General features: G+C 37.5%; 1 protein-coding gene across 1 annotated transcript in view; it reads left to right on the top strand.

Moving 5' to 3' along the window:
* LOC142337467 (glycine dehydrogenase (decarboxylating), mitochondrial-like) overlaps window positions 1–14,918 on the top strand; it is a 266,460-nt gene that overhangs the window by 88,992 nt on the left and 162,550 nt on the right. The window lies entirely within an intron of this gene.

The following is a 14,918-nucleotide window of genomic DNA, read 5'->3' as shown; positions in this document are numbered from 1 at the left end:
GTCCTTAAGTCTAAGTTCAATCTTTCAAACTAAGTCACTGCCTCCAAATTTTAGTGAGCGATAAAATTGTACCCTGAGTTCTCTAATAATGACATCTATTACGTCAGCTGTCCGAAAATTGGAAAATCTATTGGACAGTTGACGTAATCTTAGTATCAGTAATATGTATGTTTGCACGAAAGCTATATGAAGCCTTATTAAATCACACTTTAAAAATAAGCGCATTAAACTAATGATTTTGATTTTCATTAATGGCTTTCAATTAATAACTCGATACGTTAAAGAAACGATGACCCAATGTACTTTTAATAGTTTCAATTGGGTCCAAGTTTTTTTAAGATGTTGTTCTCCGTTGTCTCGAAATTATAATGTAATGAAATAATGCTGAACGCTTAGTGAAGTCATCAATCGTTATAAGGTTAGAGTAACAAATTTGTTTTACGGATAGTTTTTGCAAAAAATGTCCGTTTACCAATAAAACCGCGCACGGCCACACTAATATAGAACTTATCTATATGTGTATATGGAGTGCACATTAGACTGCTGCGTTTCGCAGTTATAAGCCACTAATGGATAAAAACGCGAAAAAAATAGTATTGAATATCGAAAGCAGTAGTTCGATTTGCATAATTCATAATCGCGGGCGTTTTGCATGCGTTAATATAATTATCTTACGAAGAGTTTTTCATAGATACTAAAAATTATGTAAACTGTCCCCTAATGCCTCACATTAATGGTTAGTTTACGTAAAAGGTAGCAACTTTATTGGCTTAAATTTTGTTAATAGTGATATGTTTTGCTTGGGGCACTGCTGTGTTGCCTCTACGGATCCGGGTCTTCTGAATTTTTGCTCCCAAACTTAGTGAGTTCCTATTATTTACTACACCCCCCGACGCAAACGGAATGTTTTAAAAAATGTCGTCCATTAGGGTGTGTTTACCATGATTGGGATGGGGGCTCTTCGTTATCTGACCTCTACGATAGGTGCGCTATATTGGGAAAGATCTTAGAAAAGATCCATGGATACAAAATTAACCGACACCACTTATTTAGATTTCTGCTGATTTAGAGGCTTGCATGCCGTCTGTTCTATGTGAATGCGAGCAAAACTTTCAAATAATACATAGCAATGGGCAACTACCTTTCCGTTGTTAATAATGGTGGGTTCACTGTGTGTCAAAAGACTCCATTTTATTCTTGTGACACTCAGTATGTCAGAAAGCAGTAGTCTAATTGAGTCTCATTTTGAGTGCACGTGAATTTGTTTCCTATTATTTTTATACTCGATAAAAAAGTCATGCGTACAGTGAATGCCAAGATGTAACGTAGCTGCAAGTTCGATCAAATTATCCAATAATATTTTTTTGACAAAAATAAAAAAAGTAGAATTGTTGCCCAATAAAAACAGAATTTAAAAAGCAATATCTCTTATCTGGATTTTTTTAAATCACTGCTCTCAATCATAACAAAATTCTTGGATCTTTACATTTCGGTCCTCCGGGTGAAGTCATCCTAGTGTTTTCACAAAAATCACAATCTCTTTTACTAAGAAAATTATTAGCTACACACACACACTCATTTTAGCACTAATTTAACCTCGAGTACCTCAAAGTAGTTTATAGCAGAAAAGACCACTAATTTTTCAGAAATAAAACCGACTATCTTGGGATGAAATGCTTTCGAAGGACAGGTAAGGTGTTGACTTGATTGTAGCTAGCAACTTAAGCAAAGAGAGGCTAGCCAAAAGGTGACGAGGACAAACATGGGGATTAAGCGGGAGAGGAGGAGGGGTGCTTCAGGTTCACTCTTTATCCCATAAATAGCAGCCTCAGCATACGTTATTCTGCAGTTTTGGTGAGCAGTCCACTCATAACATTCTAAAGCTCTAATGGAGCTGATTAGGAAATGATGACCTCCTGGCTTTACTAGTGTTGTGAAACAATCAAGTCAAGCGCATGAAAACTTGACTCAAGTCCTTGAACAAGTTGAAAACGGTTACCCGCAAATATGTAATCATCAAAAAAACTGTAACAAAAACCTTTACTCAATAAAATCTAGAGAACTTGTTCCCATATATATATATATATATATATAGAACAAGTAATTGGTGAACCTCTCCGGACAGAAGCTTCCTTTACGGCCCTAAACGTCGGACTTGAGTCTTCCCACAGTTCTACATTCTGTGCTGGACACAACACCAAAGCATCACGTAACAACTGTCACAGCAAGGACGTGAGGCCCCGAGACTGTGCGACGCACGAAATACAGAACAGAAAAGACCAAAAGACTAAAGACAAAGGCCCTAAAGAAAAAGACACTTTTGGAGCCAAATTTTTTGGGTTACAGACGCTACCCAGAAGGACGATTTTTTTGGGGGTGTCAGACGTTACCCCTTGAGGATTTTTTTCTACTAAGGTTTCAGACGTCACCGTCGCTGATCGCCCGAGATTTCAGACGTCACCTCCAGAAGTCCTGTTCCCCGGTGAGATCAATCCAAAAATCAGTGTTTTTTACAGGTCAAAAAAGAGAAAAAAAGACAAAACCTGAAATTTTTCCATTTTTATCAAAATTTCACTGCTTTTTTAGGCAAATTTCTTTGATGCATACTTGCCGAAATTGATTTAACGCAATGACAACTTCTTAGTGCAAGAAATTGTTCCTAAAAACGAAAATTGTCGAGAAAAACCTTTTTGAAAACAGAAATTCAAAAAACGTTCATTAAGTTCTTAGCCTGATATTCTTATAGACTCAACTTTTAATAGTTCAACCTCACTTTTGAACTTGTTGTTAATGAGCCAGAAAGGTCATTAATTGTAAAAATTCAATTAGCTATTCAGAAACGAAAATTGTCGAGAAAAACGTTTTTGAAAACAGAAATTCAAAAAACTTTCATCAAATTTTTAGCCTGATATTGTCATAGAGTCTACTTTTAATAGTTCAACCTCACTTTTGAACTTGTTGTTAATGAGCCAGAAAGGTAATTAATTGTAAAAATTCAATTAGCTATTCAGAAACGAAAATTGTCGAGAAAAACGTTTTTGAAAACAGAAATTCAAAAAACGTTCATCAAATTTTTAACCTGATATTGTCATAGAGTCTACTTTTAATAGTTCAACGTCACTTTTGAACTTGTCGTTAATGAGCCAGAAAGGTCAATAATTGGATAAATTCAATTAGCTATTCAGAAACGAAAGTTGACGAAAAATTCGTTTGTGACAACAGAAATCCAAAAAACTTTCTTTAATTTCTTGGCCTGATATTCTTATATAATCTTTATTCCATAGTTCAAAGTCACTTTTGAGCTAGTTGTGACAGAACCAAGAAGGTCATTACTTGGATAACATCCTTCAGTTTTTACAAAAAACGAAAATTGACGAAAATAAACGTTTTTGGCCAGATAAAATCAAAAAGCGTTCTTTTTAAACTGCCTGCTTCAATCTATTATGGAAAATTATCAAAATCCAAAAAACGTCCCCTAAATTCTCCTGTGAGTTTTTTGTTCTCAACAGAAATTAGCGAAAAAAAACTTCATTTGTCAAAAATAACTGAAAAAATCTTTCCATACCCAACAAAAAACAAGAGCAAAAATTGTTTTTTGAAAGAAACCTATTTTTTGCAGAAGTCCACGGTCTCAGACGTTGCCGTCTGCGAAGTCCCTTAGCCCTATGGTTTCAGACGTTACCATACTGAGAAGAAGAAAATAACGGTTTCAGAAGTTACCAATCTTTGATTTTTTTTTCAACATCAAAACGGATTCCTTTTCACAAAGAGATCTCAGACGTCATCTCAATCAATTCTTTGAAAATCTAGCCATATGCGAAAACTTGGTCTAGTGTCATGGTTTTGGAGGGCACTAAAAGCACTACGAGATCACTCAAATTAACACAGAGTTGGAGAAAAGAAAAGTTTTCAGAAAAGAAGAAAGTTACAATTTCTACAAAGTTTTCAAGCTTCTTGTGGTTTATTACAGTTCTTCAACCTTTTGTGTTCTTCTCGTAGCCCTGGTTGCCTACACGCATCGCATTTAAAACAAGTTCTCAGGTTTTAGCCCTCAAAAAAATAACTCCTTGAAAAGAAAAAAAAGAAATTTGCTTCCTATAAATTTACGGAAAGGTCTGTCAGATTTTAATCGCTAAGGTTTTACGGTTAGGGTTAGGGAAATAAGTGAATTTTTCCGGTAGTTCTCAGGTCTGGTGGTGGATCATTAGCTATTTGTTGAGAACTTTTATCAGGTTTAAAATTTTACGAGAAAAAATTAATTTAATGTAACAATTATACGGGTTCTGGTCTAATATCGTTTCAACTGCATAATTGTAGCAAAGCACAAGTTTCCCGTCAATCAGAGTAGCCAAACACATTAGTTGAAACAGTCAAAGCCAGCTATTTAAGCAAAACTTGTGTTTTTTTAATAAAAAACAAGCAATTATTTGGGTCTGTTGAACAAAAGTCGACTAAAGCGCGCGAACGTTCGGAAAAATTTCAAATTTGTTTTTAGCGCTAAAAAGCTAGATTTAGCAAGCAAAACACACACCCTAGGACATCTGTTGTTGAGAAAAGTTGCGTCGCTGAATTTTTGAACCAAGGGAAAAAACTGGGATCATTAGCATTCAAACCTTAGACAACTTTTACATCAAAATTTGCGTCGCTCCGGTTCTTTAAGCCGTTTTTTACCTTCAATAAAGAATTTCAACGTCACGTCTACAACAGCAACAAACGCGGTCAACAGAACACAACAAGCAGCAAGACGTCTAAGCAGATCACTTCTGAATGCCAATTTGCCATCAACATGTTTAAAGCGACAGAAATGGCCATGAAAAACCAGCTCGACCTTTTGGAAAAAACCATTCAGCAAAGAAAGAGTTTTCGATCCTTGTCTCTGCTGATTGAACGAACCAGAGCAAACGAAAAGGAACTCAAGGAGATGTCGCAGAACGTGATGAAGCAGCAGCCTCATCAGAATACAGCAACATCAATTCTGAGCAGACAAACCAAACTAATCAACCGTCTTAACGAACTACAGTTGCAAGTTGATCTTTTGGACGATGATGATCAACTGAGCCAGTCCTCCCAACGGATCAGAGATGATATCAGCATGATCTCAAGCAGAGAAAACCGATCTCATCAATCTACGCCCGTCTCAATAGACATCAATGAAGACAAACAGCTCCCATGTAACCTGGAACAACAGAAAAGCAGCCCAGCCAACCCAATTCAGCCTCCCGCTATCCCACCTCGACCAGGAAGACCAACACTTTTTCTTCAACCGTCAAGTGTTCCACAAATAAACTTCGAACGTGTTCTTGGCGCTCACCAAAGACCAACAGAAATGCAAAACTTGGAAATCAGTCAGCAAGAACATAATTTTACAGGAACTGATAACCACGTTCACAATCCTTTCACACAAGCCCATGATAAACTTGTCTTTAATAGTGCAACTGATGACATTCAATATGCCACTATCAACCCTAATAATCAAACAAGCTTGCCACCCTACACTCTCCACACAGCCCCGATCACTATCGACAACAGTGAAGCAAATGAAAACCATTTGATAAACCTTTTGCCGCCTATAACTAACCTGAGCATTTCAAGCGACAGTATTACAGCTAAATCGGAATATTGTGCGTCAAATATCCCTAAGGTCAGCATTACTGAGCATTTTTTTTCAAAACCAGTGACTGAAAATAGATTCATATTTCAAACACCAAATCAAGCTTGTCATGATACCAAAAAGGAACAAATTGCTAGATATAACAAAGGCAAATCAAATCCTGTTATTCAACAGCCTTCATTGCAAGCTTTTGCTCAAGAAACTGATTGCAGCCCAAGCAAGAACTTTAACTCAGGAAGGCAGTACCCCACTCAATTTCCAACAAATGCGAATAGTTGCCCGCAGCCAACGAAAAATCAATCAAGTGTTGTTGGGGGAAACATTCAATTACAAAATCCGCAGTACACATATGCCACGCATGCTGAGAAAGTAGCCCAACAAAAAAATGTTGTTCTCCCTTCTGAACAACAGAATCCTCAACTGTTTCAGCAGCTTAATAACAGTTTGTTTCCACAAAACCACAATCAGTTTCCTAATAAAACTGCTATGCAATTTTCATCACTTCCTACTCAAAGTTACACTCAGAAACAAACGAACGAAAAACCTGTGGCTCAACTTCGCTCACAACCAACAGTTTTGCCTAACAATTTGCAAAATTATCAAAATCAAACTGCCCCTGACTTTCCAGCATCTTCAATGCCCTTTGGTGCAAATGTACCAAATTTCGTTGACTCACAGACACAGAGCAACGCAAAACAAGACCAAATTTTTCACTCAAGCAAAGAGCCCAGCAATTTAATTGTGAACAACTCACACGCCAGTGCATCAAATGCTAATTTCAACCCCGTTACACAATTGACTAATCTTGATTATAAACATTCTATTAAATTACCTCCACTAAAGTTACAAAATTTTAATGGAGATCCTCTGCACTTCCATGAATGGATTAACAATTTCTACAGTATGATCCACCATAACACATCAATCACAGATACACACCGAATAACGTATCTACAGAATTCTGTGTCAGGGAAAGCCAAAGACTTGATACACGCGTATTCTTGCGACCCGTCGTATTACCAGACAGCCTTAAACGAGCTGATAAATCACTTCGGTGACCGAACCATCGTGGTTAATGCCTTTATCAACCAACTAGAAAATTGGCAAGTCAATCATCAGAACAAGCAAAGTTTTATTGCCTTTTCGTCCTTTTTGAAAAGACTTGTTCAGGCATTCCAGTACCTTGGTTTTATAGCAGACCTTCAATCAACAACGCTACTGAAAAAAGCCAAAGAAAAGGTTCCACACAACCTCATCCTTAAGTGGACCGAGCACTGTCTCACTCAGTTCCGCTCAGACCCATCACTTGCAGAATTCCAACAGTGGTTAGAGCTTCAAGCTCAAGTTTATGATAAAGTTAACCGGGAAAACCCCATAAGAAACACATTCCCCAATTCGAAAAAGTTTGGAAGCTCAAACTTCAACGCTGGTACAGCTAACAGAAACTTTACATCACAACCTTTAAACTCTCTAGTTGATAATCAGGACAGGAACCAAAAGCATCAATTGCAACAGAGTCTGCAGCCGCAGTCAACCAATTCTTCTCCGAAGAGTTTCAACGCAAACAGATCTTGCGAAAAATGCAAAAGTAATCACAGCCTTGCAGTTTGCCCTGAATACCAGCTTTGTCCTCCTAGTGAGAGATACAGCATTGTTAGCAAAAACAGTTTGTGTACAAATTGTCTTAGCAATAAACACCACAAACAGACATGTCCGTCAACTAAACGATGCCAAGTATGCAGTGGTTTTCATCATACAACATTGCATGACCCAGCAAAACAAATCAAACGACCAACAGCAGCTTTTTCAACAGAAAACGCACAAAAACCTCAGCCTACTGTTTCGTCAAACAACAAGACAGCGGTTGAAAATACGATCAATATTTCTCAGACAAAAGGCCTGCAGAATAAGAATTCAAACAGCCGCTACGGGCAATCCTTCAACGTTCAAAACCAAACCAACACTCAAAGACGAAACCTAAATGGAAGCAGTACCAATCAGTCTTTTAGCATCAACCAGAGTCCCGATGCACCAAAAAACTGGTATGAGCAGCTTCAACTCATCCCCGTTTCCTTTCTGAAAGGAAATAAAGCCTTCGATACATATGCCTTAATTGATCCTGGTAGTCAATTTAGTTTTGTTCTCGATGCCATTTCAAAATATCTTGAGCTTCCTTGCGAATCTCTGACAATCAGTTCCTCTTCAGTTCCTTAACACTGAAAATAACATGACTCTCTCTAAAATAAATGAGCCAGTCACCATTACTCTTTACAAATCATCAGAAATTTCCTTTGAACTCTCTCGAGCATACAGCACACCATCTTTAAATGTCAGTGCCGCAAATGTTTTCCAATTGAATCAAATTTGCGATGCATTTAACAACCTACGCCATATTCACTTTCCTTATATTGCCGATGGCAAAATCGGCGCCCTCCTTGGTGTTAACGCCTTTGCATTCACCTATCCCACTCATGTCATTCAAGGAAATCAACATCAACCGTTTGGTGTCAAAACTAAATTAGGTTGGACACTAGCCGGTGAATACGAAAATTGTTGCACAAACAACCATCCTAAATCCTCCAATCTGCCAAACAAAGCCTTCGTCTTTCAAGTTTCAAGAAATCGAATGGACGAACCCGAGCTAGACGAACTAGTTCAACAGTTCTGGAGAATTGAATCCGAAGGAATTCAACCAGACAGCAAGCCTTCGTCTCCTCTTGATCAAAAATTTTTCCAGATAATGAAAGACTCAATTAATTTCAATGGACAAAGATTTGAAATTAAATTGCCTTGGAAAGAAAACTCAAATTTGGAAAATAATTATTTTTCCGCCCTCAGTCAAGTCAAAAGCTTGAATAGGCGACTCGAGCGTAATCCTCAACTTCGTGATAATTATATGAAAACTCTGCAAACTGACTTGGAGAAAAACTACGTTAAACCAGTTGAGATGCAAGATCCACCACCGGATCGAATCTGGTATCTCCCACATCACCCAGTTGAGAATCCTAACAAGCCCGGCAAGGTTCGGCGCGTCGCAAACGCTGCCTCTAAGTTCCGCGGACAATCACTAAACAGCAACTTGTTAACAGGTCCTGACCTACTTAATAGCCTACTAGGAGTCCTTATGCGCTTTCGTGAAAATCAAATTGCAGTCCTCGCAGACATCGAAGGCATGTTCATGCAAATTGCTATCAACCAAACTGACCAGTCAGCCCTTCGTTTCCTGTGGATAAACGACGATGAAATCCAACAGTATCAGTTTACAAGACTAATTTTTGGCGCTACCTGCTCCCCATCCTGCGCAATTTATGTTTTGAATCATTGAGTTGATAAAAACGGAGATAAATATCCCGAAGCAGTCAGAGCCGTCAAAAGTCACTTTTATATGGATGATTACATCCAGTCCCATGATACGGTAACGAATGCCACTAAAACAGTTCAGCAAACGATTCAGAGTCTCCAGGAAGGTGGCTTCCGACTCACAAAATTTGTTTCTAATGAACCCGATGTTCTGAAAAACATACCAACACATGACATTGAAGAAAAAAGTGACATTGTCAGAGTCCTTGGGCAGAAGTGGAATCTGAAAAGTGACACCCTCATTATGAAACCGCTAACAGATTTTTCAACGGACGCAATTGAGTATACTCAGAGGAAAATCTTCAGCCTTGTATGCTCGATATTTGACCCCCTCGGCATACTGTCACCTTTGACAATCCGTTTCAAAATACTTCTCCAAGAAATTTGGAAACTTGGGAAAAAGAGCGATGAACCACTACCCATACAAATACGCAGAAGACTTCAGAAAATACTAGATTCATACTCCGAAATGCCTGAAGTACATCTTACCAGAACACTAACAAGTCTTCGTTACTCTGAGAGTAGTGCTGAATTACACATATTTGTTGATGCCTCAACAGCTGCAATGGCAGCCGTAGCGTACCTGCGAATAACACACAACCATTCAGAGATAACAGAAACTTGTTTCCTGATTGGAAAATGTAAAGTTGCTCCATTAAAGCAAACAAGCGTACCCAAACTTGAACTCGAAGCTGCAGTAATTGGAGTTAGGTTACATTCTACAATCGTGAAAGAATCCTCTTTCGCAATTAACAAAACTCAATTCTGGACTGATAGTCAAGTAGTCCTTGATTGGATTGCATCTTCCAAAAAACAACCTGTATATATTGCGAACCGACTCAGAGAAATTGCAGCATCAACCAAAACAAAACAATGGAGACATATTTCCACATTGAACAATCCAGCCGACCATGGCACTCGTGGCCTAGATCCACGTGAAATATCTCTCAAATGGTTTTAACCTCCAGAGTTTCTGTCATCATCAGAGCAAATCAGTAACCAGGCTGTACCTTCGAAACCAGCTGTCGTAGCAACCACAGCACATACAGCTTCAAATGTTCCAGAGCCAATCATAGACCCAGCACGTTTTTCGTCTTGGACGAAAATGCTACTCACCTTAGCCACTGCTTTAACTTACTGTTCAGAGCAAAGAAACTTCGTGACAGCAAACAACAGTACACAACCGATGACATTGATCTATCTCGGAAGCACTTGATCAGAAATTCTCAAGAGAACTCATTTCACACGGCAGTTTCATCATTAAAAAGGGGCCTCAAGCCCCACAGTAAATGCAAACTACGGTCTTTGAACCCAATCCTCGATCAAAACGGTATACTCCGTTCATGTGGAAGACTTCAATTTGCTCCTGATTCACTTGAAATAGAAAAGTGTCCAATTATACTGCATGTGAAAGACACAATCACACGTTTGTACCTAGAACACGCTCATCGCATATGCATTCATCAGGGAACAGAACCCGTCGAAGCGTTTGTTCAGCAACGATACCACGTATTTGGCTTGCGAATGTGTCTACTTAGCATAAAGTTTCGCTGTTTTTTATGCAGAAGATTTAATGCAGAGAACATACAACCGATCATGGCTCCTCTTCCCGCTTTCCGCTTCCCATCAGCCGCAACACAATTCCCGTTTTCCAATAGTGGTGTCGACTTCTTTGGACCATTTTATATAGAGGACACAAAAGGAAATCTTGAAAAACATTATGGTTTGATTTTCACGTGCTTGATCACGAGAGCAGTCCACCTTGAAAGCTGCCCAGATCTCAACACCGGTACTTTCCTAAATGCATTTCGACGTTTCACCAGTAGACGATGTCAACCAGAACTGCTGTACAGTGATAATGGAAAGACATTCATCGGAGCGTCAGAAGAGCTGAAGAAAAGTGTAAAGAGCCTTGACAACGACAAAATTTACAAGGCTCTTGCTGCTACAAACACGACTTGGAAATTCAACCCGCCCTATGGCCCCCACTTTGGCGGTGTTTGGGAGCGCTTGATACAGACAGCGAAAAAAAACGCTGCTGATCATTCTAGGCTCAAAACGACTCTCACTTGACATATTCCAAACAATACTGGCAGAGAGCGAAGCCATCTTGAATTCAAGACCTCTCACAAATGTCGCTGATCTTCCCGATAACGAGATGCCTCTCACACCTAACCACTTCTTGATTAGTCGTCCTTTCAACTCTCTGCCACCAGGAAAATTTGACAGCCAGACTCCAGCCAGCTTCAGGACATGGCGAAATCTGCAACAGATGATGAACCACTTCTGGAAGCGACTTGTCAAAGAATACCTACCGACACTACTCAAGAGATCAGAATGGAATGAGAACAACCAGTCGCCACTTAAAGTTAATGATGTTGTCTGGATCCTGAAAGACATGACTCCTCGTGGAATTTGGCCTCTTGGGCGTGTGTTGGAGGTGTACCCTGGACGAGATGGACAACACCGTGTGGTGAAGGTAAAAACGGCTTACGGTACGTTCGTTCGCCCCGTTTCCGCACTCGCACGCGTTTTGGCTGATTAGCCACGTTTTTATAGTTTTTTTTCACGTAACGGTTTCTAGGCAACTTGGGTTAACCGCTCTTCGACGACATGTCCAAACGTGTTGCTGGCCCCTTGTTCTGCTTGGAGCTTGTTGTGAAACAATCAAGTCAAGCGCATGAAAACTTGACTCAAGTCCTTGAACAAGTTGAAAACGGTTACCCGCAAATATGTAATCATCAGAAAAACTGTAACAAAAACCTTTACTCAATAAAATCTTTTGACTAGAGAACTTGTTCCCATATATATATATATATAGAACAACTAGTTTAACTCATTTTTTTCAGTTAGAAAGTCAGTTCAAAATAATCAAGGGAGCGAAAAAAGGTTGTAGAAGGTTCTAGCTAAAAATTAAAAGCGGTGAAGCAAAGATTTTTGCATAATGAAGTAATGAAGACAAGAAAGTCTTCTATAGTTGCTTAATAATAATAATAATAAGAATAATAATAATAATAATAATAATAATAATAATAATAATAATAATAATAATAATAATAATAATAATAATAATAATAATAATAATAATAATAATAATAATAATAATAATAATAATTATTATTATTATTATTATTATGGTTCCTGCGTAATCGCAGCGGAACAGCATTAGGCCTACGGTAGCCTGTTCTCAGCTGCCCTTTTTATTATTATATTGTTCAATAGCAATTATTTGTTGAAAAAGCAATTGATTTTTTTGGATTTTTATCCCTCCTTTTTCAAGCTCCAGCAAACGTTAGCTCCTATTGACGTTCCGGCAAGCACTTCATTTGCAATTATTTGAAAACTTGGTTATAAATTCCAGGCCTGAATTTTGTATCCGTGTTAGCGAGACTCCAAAGCTTTGATACTCGACTGCCGGTATGTTACTTCAGAAAATGCGCAAATGTTTAAAGGCTCACCCGAGTTGGGACGAAAGAGTTCCGAGCGCCGAAATGAAACAGCTGCATATCTTAGTCAACCAAAAATACACTGGTTCAATTCTCAGCTTTACGATCCTGATACTTGTGAGCAGATTATTTGCCATTTCAAGCAAAATTACCAGGTATCTTATTGATACTTTCGTATGCTTGTGTTAAATGATCAAGCGGCAAGAAAAATTGTTCTTATATTTGAAAAAAATTCAGATGTGTTAATTTCAAAATAAATCTGACAAGGAGGCTCGGTAATGTGCGCACGCACACATGGTTCCGACCCCGCTCAGCCACATCCTTGATTTAAATGATACAGAGATAGAAAACTTTCAAAAACATACATATCGTTCAAAGAACAACCAATGGAATACAATATTGCCACGCTAAAGGGCCGATGAACGTTGTTGACAATAGGACTAATAGAAAGGACAATAATATATATCAAACAACAAACATTATTTACGACCTAATCTCCATGTCTATAATAAAAAAAGTCGTAACGAAATCAAACTCGCATCAGATAAAACCTAAACGAAATAATTTGACCTACACTTCATTAGAAACGATTTAGACCTGTCTTCAATGTGACTGGTTAACAGGTCAAAAAAAGAAAGAGCAAAGAAGTGCGAAGTTCAAAAATACGTTCCTATTTCTGAAACCAATTAATTTCACCGTTATTAATGTCATTAGATATCAAAAGAAATCCCTAAAATGTTCATTTATATCTCCATAGGAAGCAATTGAGACATGTCAATCTGCTATGTTCAATTGCGCAAAATTTCAAAGCCAATGGGACCTACGATAATTGTTATATATTAAAAACAAAAAAAATCCTGTAAAATGTACAAAAATAAAAAAATCAAAAATATTTTCTGACATCTCGTAGTAACAGCAGTAACAAAGCCGAGAAACAAAGGATTGTAGCTATCACGGTTATAGAGTTTAAAAGCTCACTGGTAACGGTTCGTGACCTGTGTTTACAGAGATTGAACTACAAAATGACCGAACCCTTTTTAAAATAAAGACAAAGCTCAAAAACGCAAATGTTTTTTAAAACAAATATTATCAAAAGTCATAGCCAACCTAAGATTTTACCAAACACCGATGCACTGAGCTCCAACACCTCAGGAAGCCATTTGGGCCTGTTAATAACGAGACTATCTCACGGGCCCGCAAAATAACAAATTTATAAAGCAAAAACTTCAAACAATTTCACGAGAGCACAATGTTCATGGCACAATATTTAAAAGATGTTACATGCAAGAAAAGTAAATGTTCACTTTCTCCTCATCTTAACATCAAAGATCCATCCTCATACAAGGACTACAAAAACATGATAAGAACAAGAAACCCCAAATATTGAACAGTATAGGCATCTCGATTTTTTTTTGAAATCAATGGTCGAAGCAATTAGTCACAACACATAACCAAGCGCGAATCATGCTTGAATCAACAGAATTATTTCAGATTTGTATTTAGTGAGATTGAGTTGCACGGTTACAAAAAGAAAGCAAAAAGGATACAGTTGAAAAAAATCTTTTTTTACTCAATTTCAAAGTCATTAAAACAGACAGCTATAAACTGAAATCTTAAATGGATTGAGTTAAACATTCTGGGAAAGCAATTGAGAACTATCATTATCAGTCACTTTTTGTACTACATCAAAAAAAAGATAAACAAAGGCAAAAACAAAAAAAAACATAAAATTTTGCGAGATTACTTTGTTTCGGCCCAAAAAGCATAATCTATATAACAGAAACAATTAACATATTCAGATAAACCATATTTCAACGCTGTGCACTTCCCTTGCTATGCTTTTCTTCAATTGGACTTGTCATTAAAGTGATAATTCGACAAGGAAACAAAAATGAACTCATCAAATATGCAATAAACCTCAAAAAATAAAAAAAAATTTGAAAACGCGTAGTATCAAAACAAAGAAACTGTTTATTGAGCATAAAACCGTTCAGGACATTAATTTATAGTTCATAAAAAATCTTTTTTTTCTTTTCTTCACTCAGACTGTGCCCGAAATTGAGAGAAATCAGACAAAATAGTGTCAAACAGGTTTCTTAAAACCATAACAGGTTTCTTAAAACCAAAATCAAAACTGACATTGGATAACAACTGAAAGAATCATTGTCTAGGTTCAGTTGTAACTCCTACAAGTTAAATGGATCTTTGATTTGGGACAATAAGTCATTGGGCTACAAAAAAGATAACAAATGAACCCAAAACTTAAGAAGTCAATAAACTTTTTACAAAAACAGTTGAACAGAGCCATAAAAACCATGACCAATAACTCTGAAACCGTTTTGTAATCTCCTTGGGTCTTTTTTATTGTAAATAGTATCTGTCATTAATTGAGCCCTGATTTTAAATTCTTGACAGTAATTTACATGAAAAACATTTACATAGCGGAAATATTTTGAAAAGTTTGCGCACCATTGAAATCTAAAAAATTTATCGTAAGGATT

This window comes from Convolutriloba macropyga, chromosome 4 (assembly GCF_964194025.1).
Source record: "Convolutriloba macropyga chromosome 4, txConMacr16.3, whole genome shotgun sequence".
Classification (NCBI taxonomy): Eukaryota; Metazoa; Xenacoelomorpha; order Acoela; family Convolutidae; genus Convolutriloba; species Convolutriloba macropyga.
This window is presented reverse-complemented; position numbering and strand designations above follow the sequence as displayed.